The sequence below is a fragment of the Lycium barbarum genome, chromosome 6 (assembly GCF_019175385.1).
Source record: "Lycium barbarum isolate Lr01 chromosome 6, ASM1917538v2, whole genome shotgun sequence".
In the NCBI taxonomy this organism is placed as follows: domain Eukaryota; kingdom Viridiplantae; phylum Streptophyta; class Magnoliopsida; order Solanales; family Solanaceae; genus Lycium; species Lycium barbarum.
In genome coordinates, this window is record NC_083342.1 from 113149715 (window position 1) to 113156398 (window position 6684).

The 6684-nt window shown below is 32.5% G+C and overlaps 1 long non-coding RNA gene across 2 annotated transcripts; it reads right to left on the reverse strand.

Annotated features, from left to right (window-relative positions):
- Positions 1-343: 343 nt before the first annotated feature.
- On the reverse strand, positions 344-2790 carry LOC132599994 (uncharacterized). 2 transcript variants are annotated; one of them, XR_009567096.1, is made up of 4 exons: positions 2689-2790; positions 2236-2410; positions 1791-1866; positions 344-697 (listed from the first exon to the last, which is right to left on the reverse strand). It is a non-coding gene; the product is annotated as an uncharacterized LOC132599994 (long non-coding RNA). The 2 variants fall into 2 exon arrangements; XR_009567095.1 differs by having other exon boundaries at positions 2617-2766.
- Positions 2791-6684: the final 3894 nt, after the last annotated feature.

Genomic DNA, 6684 nt, shown 5'->3' on the forward strand with positions numbered 1-6684 from the left:
TATATCACAATAAAGTATTAAGGAAAAAAGAATACATTTTACATATTACTGTCCATTTGAAACAGTTTAAAGAAGGTAAAATGTAACAAAAAGGAGACGAAGATATCCCGCAATGTAGTAATGCATGCATAAAGTGACAATAATTAAACATGTCTTGTTGATAGTCTCATCACCAATCAAGGATTGTATAAGCAATGACTAAGAAAATAATTTAAAGAAGTGATAGGTGATACTTTAAATCACCATACGAAAATGGATGGGGATGCAAAAACACCACATTAAAATGAGTGGATTTTAAAGAAGAAAAATATGAGTAGAAATCTCATAAAGGTACTGCAAAGGAGGCAATAAGTCATTATGCCATATTGAACTATTGTTTCAAATTGATATAGGAATAATGTTTATAGTAAATTCTTTAGTACAACGTGACTTTAGATATTTTCAACGTATTTAGAGGAATTAAATTTCCTCTATGCCACCTTCATAACTTTGAAATCCAAACCCTGCAACTACTTTTATTAGTATGATACAACGATCCTCATCTCAGGCTGTCAGAGAATTCATGAACAATTATATTCACGAAGCCAAAAACTCGTCAATAGTCCTATATGTTTGACTAACTTGCTTCCTTGGAGGGATCAAACATCCATGTTGAAATGCTTCTTGGATTCAGATTAGCTAACTTCCTTGTGAGGAACTGCATGAAAGCATCCATATACAAAATTCAACCATTTTGGTAAATGTCTAACCCCATAATTTGAAACATAAATTGATTAATTTTTTATTAGCAATAACATATCAAACAATCATTTCTAGAAAAAACTCAACTACTAAATTTGCAAAGTCAGTTTTTGCAAATTTTAAAACAAACGCCATCTAACTAATTTATCAAAGTTGGCATCGAAGGGATGATACGTAGCTAATGATCTCATCAAGATCCAAAACTTTCTTAGTAACCAATTAGAAAACATTGAACATACCATATCAGAGTTATGTTTATTTTTTCTTAAATCTTTGAGTCTCTGAAATCAAAGTCAGCAATGTCAAAGAGATTTCAGACACTTAATTTTACCTGATCTCTTTTCTTTCTTATATGTACAGCAAGCATAAGTGACAGAAAAAAGAAAATACATAAAGATATCCACAGAAATCCCACAAACCAAAGAAACCAAAAGAAATTCAAAGAGTCACTCAGGCAGAGAGACTATAAATGGCCGATCATATGCCCGAAACCTATAAAACAAAATCAAAAAATAGAAGGATGAATCAAGTTGTACCAAAGATTAAGAGCTTAGTGACCAAGACATCAAAAACGTCTCTTATTCCCTGTCTCCTCTCAATTACATGTGAAGAGTTTGTTTTCATCTCTTTTCTTTCCACTCAAATCAATTTAATTATAAATTGTAAGAAATGGAAAGAGCAGTTAAGCACCTAATGATTAATTCTGAGATGTCTATCAAATTCGCCTATATTGTACTGTCAAGACAGAATTATAAGAGCTCTTACATGAAAACTAATGTTAAAGCCTTTGAAATCATAGGTATCTATTTTTCAAGAAAACAATTCTTTTGATTCCTACTTCTATGTTTTGAGAGAAAGAAGCGACGGAGTTGAGTAGGCAAAATCAATAACATGGTGTAAATTCGGGTTGACAAAATAGGAAATTTGAAGCTTAAAACGAACAAAAAAAAAGTGAAAATACAAGGACGGGCGAGGATTCTTCTATGTAGCATGTCTTTTTAAAATCAGAAAAAATATGTGGGAGAAGGAAGAAGAGAGGGAGTCATTACCAACAAAGTTTATTTTTTGGCTAAAATCTTTGGCAGGTATTTGTTTCTTGCAGCTCTTACGGCCGTCATTAAAGACCTGCAATAGAAGAAAAGTTCAAAAGGAAATATACTCCATTATACATTCTAGCAAAGTCAAAATTCAAACGACACGAATTGCTGTGAAAATTAAAACGGAGGGCATAAACGTTACCGACATTCCTAGGCATAAGCTTCACCGACATTCCTAACTCTGTTACTAAAATTAGTTACAAAGTCATTTTGGCCTATACATATCAAATATAATTTTAAATGAGTAAATATTAAAAAGCTACATTCAATAATAGTAGCACTCAAAATAGTAGCCTTAGTGCTCTATATATATATATATATATATATATATATATATATAATCGAATGCACGTTATTCTCAATATATGTATATAGTTACTACTACTCAGTGCATTACCTAGATAGATTTAACAATTTCTAAGACAAAATTAATGGCGATTGTAGGCCTTTGCATTTGGCATCAGGGAAGCCCTCAGTGTTGCAAAGAGAAGCACAATTGTTGTTCATCACACACAATTCTGTAAACCGCTGGCTTGCCGACTCGCAGTTCCTTGCCCCTGTTGACCCCATCTCTGAAGTTTTTATACATCAAACAAATGTACCATACATTAGCAACTAATTAAGAAGAAGAAGAAGAAGCATCAATAAGTATATTATAATAAAACTTGAGTATCCAGTTGAAAAGCGTAAAGCAATATAATACTCATCCCTTGGAAAACTTAACAACAATGCACAGAAGACAGGAAAAGAAAATTGTACAGAGGAAGGCTACTTATACCCAAAATTACAAACTAATCATAACAATTGTGTACTATCGGAATCGGAGATATGGAAGAAAGTAAGTTCACACCAATAAAGAGAAATTTCAGGTCATCCTTTTGAGGTAGTTATCAAGGGTTTTGGCGTTTGGGAAGCGACTTTTGGAGTCGGCATTGAAATACAAAACTGTTTTTTTGTTTTTTTTTTTGGTTGTCTATTCCAACTTATTATTAATTAAATTAATGAGAAATTGCCCAAAAAAAGAGAAATTTGTGAGTATGCCACGTCAGCGGGCCCTTTGCTTGCTTTTATATATATATATATGATTTTCAGTACTCAAAAACGTCATCAAAATACTCTTCTATTTGCTAATATTGTTATTACTCATTTTAATGTTACAGATTATCTTTTTCACCAACCAAATATTGAAAACTTCTCTCAAGAAAATATTTTTCATGAAAACAGGCTTATGAGCCTGTTTGGATGGATTTAAAAAAAGCAGCTTATAAGTTGTTCAGCTTATAAGTCAAAAAGAAAAATAAGTTGGGGTGCCCAACTTTTTTTTTTTTTTTTTTTTGACTTACAAGCTATTTTCAGCTTGTGGCCAATTTTATTTTATTTTGACTTATAAGCTGTTTTCAGCTTATAAGCTACTTTTTTAAGCTAAGCCAAACGAGCCAACTTATTTTTTCCGAGTTATTTTAAGCACAAAATGACTTATAAGCTGACTAATCAAACACTCAAAAAAACTAAAAATAGCTTATAAGCTTTTTTCAACAACTTATAAGCTAAGCCAAACGGGCTGTATGTCACACCAAACGCATTCAATGTAGGGCTGTGCATGTTAACGGTTAAACCAATAACCCGAACCGATTATTGGGTTATTGGGTTAATGGTTCGGGTTAATAGATTACCGGTTCGGGTACCGGGTGGTGTTTTTGGGTTATTGGCTTATTGGGTCGGGTCGCGGGTTGACCATTTTTGTTAACGGGTTACCCGATAACCCGATAACAATTTAATTAATTACACTTCTACCCTTTCATATATATTAAGTCACTTACACTACAATTAGGGTTACTTCATTTCATTTCATAAAATAGCCTCTCTGCCTCTCTTTAAGCCTCTCTTACGTCTTACCCATTCAATTACAACAGGAACCATTAGAGTACTCTAACAAGAGGAAGCAAGCCCCTAATCTGAATGAAATATGCACTTCAATTTACAAAGATATAATTGACACATCACCTAACAGTTTGGGTCATTATGCAAATTTAATTATGCAAGCTCCATTGATGGTTTTGCCTTTGTCGCTGCTGCCTAGTGCCCACACGATGCAGCAATGTTTTGAGTATGATAGAGCATTAACAAATCATTAAATTTCTTGTAGTAGTAAATGCAATTTAAGATTATTCTTAGATCTTGGTACAAGAAGTAGTTCTCTGTGCATGATTTTTCTTGTACAAAGTGGTCAAGCCATTTTTTTGTTGTGTGAAATCTTAACGGTTAAACCGATAACCGAACCGATAACATACAACAACCGATTAACCGATAACCCATTAACCGATATTTTAACGGTTCTTTAACGGTTTAACATGTCTACAAACCGATAACCAATAAGTTAAACCGATAATTTTGAAACCCGAACCGAACCGACCGATATGCAGCCCTAATTCAATGTGACTCACTAATCTCTTAAATTGAAACTTCATCTCTCAAAAGAAAAAGTTAGTGTTTAAAGTATGAGAATAAGGACCTTTCAAATTTAAAATGTTGATGTTGATATTATCTACTTAATTAACTTTATAAAGTTACTTTAATATAAAAAGTGTTGCCCATGATAAATAACAGGTTAAAGTTCTTTAAAAGCTGTTAAAATATTTACTCTTCAAGTAAGACAGTTAGTAAACACTAAAAAAATATTGAAGGCATTTATTAATGATGGTGTCGAGTCAAATATATAAAATAACAATAGGACGGCGTAGAGTAACTGAAAATCAAAGTAAAAAATCAGGATTTGACCGCATTCATTTCACTGACTATGATAAGACCTTCTCTTCCTCAGAGGGCCATGGTCCCCCCACCCTCACCTGTCGTCCACCGGCGGCAGCTGGGGATAACCGACGGCGACTGTACAGATGGCATAAGAAAAAATTATATGTGCACTGCGTCAAGTAATTTTCTCCGGAATCGATTTTTCATATTATATTTTACTTCTCTATAATAACATTTTACTTATAATTTATTATAGCGATACACTCTTTGTAAAATTACCTCTCTATAATAGCGATGCTCAAATATTATGTAATAATATTTTGTAAAAATTATAATATGTACAAAATAAAAAAGTTATTGCTAAGAGCCAATTGTTATTTAGGTTGAGATAGAACAGTCAATTGTTATCTTCTTAGATAGCTTTTGAGGGAAGTTATTGAATTCTTTTTTGTTGAAAGTTTAGACAATATTCTTCCTAATTTAAGCGTTATATTATCACTAAGAGATTGAAATTTACGAAACAACTTATAACTGTAGAATTCTTACATCAAACTTGAAATATTTCTTTATCAGTATGGTATAACTAGTTATGATTTATTAGTCTTTTCAATTTTTAATTAATGAGATATGAAAATCAATTGAGATTTTAAAATTAAAAAGTACATTGTTTTCATTTATATGAAACATAAAAAGCACTAAAAATAATTGTTTGCGTACTTTTATTTATAACAGTTGAATGAAACATTAAATGTCAGTATATATACATAACAACACCTATTATAGCAACCATTAAATTTTCGAATAAATGTTGTTATTATAGAGAGGTTTGACTGGATTAACAACATTTGATAAGTTTAACTTATATAACTAAAAATTTATTTTTATCCTATTTAGATAACTTTCCTTAGCTCTGCCACTGACGGCAACACCTTTTTGACCTGTCTTGGAAGAAAGGTATGAGGCAAACAATTGATCTGTGCGGTCACCTTCCCTCAATTGTTCAATATGCTAGGTTGGAATAGTCCCACCATATATTTTTTCTCAGTTTTGACTTCAAACATTTTTTTTTCCTCTGAACTTCATCGAATATTGTCCAGATTCCTACTAAACTTGCTGACATCTCAAGAAAACAATGCATAGGAAAAGAAATTTTGAACGAGAACTTACAAGTTATTGATAACAAGAGAGCCATCGTGGTGCTAGAACACTAACGCATGTGGAGTTGATTATTAATTTGCTAGAAGACTTTTGAGTAATTAAACATTTACGCTACATCAAAATAATTTAAGCTTAAAAATTTATATTAAAGAGAAAATATATTTTAATAAGTAGTTAACTGACAAACTAAAATTTATTTAATAAGCATATATATTATGTATTCATTTCCGAAGTTTATCCTGAAGGTTGAGTGTGTAAAAAGTTGTTGGACGAGTATATAAGTATTACAGAGATTTAATCTCAAAAGGCTGACGGTGTAAAAAGTTGTCCATAATGGATGCGTGCATGATAAACTCATAGGATTTTGATCTCAAGTTTCAGGGGTACATATAGTATATATGTATTTTCCGATAATACAATAATATGAATAAGGTATAGGTAGGAAAGTCTTTGAGCAACGGTAAAATTGTTTTAGTGTGATGTTATTACCTATGTATGGTGACGGATGACGGGTGTCATGCCAGAGTCTGTCCAGGTGGGCTCAAGCTAAAGAGGGAGAAGAGAGTTAGCTTTCAGTTTAGTGACCCCGACCATGAGCGGATGCACAATAGATCATACTGAGGTTGAATGAATCATTCCACCCCGCAACAACAAAAGTGGAGTTTGACACAGATCAAAGGGGAAGGCAAGGAATTCCACTTTGGAAAGGAAAAAGTCAGTTCCAAATAGGTTACATAGGGACGAAACCACATACGGCTAAGGGGTTCATCCGAATCCTCTTCGGCAGAAAATTATACCGTTTATATATAGTTAAAATTATTTTTATGTATAAATAGTAGAAGTTGAACCTCCTTGGGACTTCTTCGTATGTTTACTTCTTCATATTTTGAATTTCTCATCGCAAATTCTAACTCCGCCACTGAGGTTGCATGTTCGA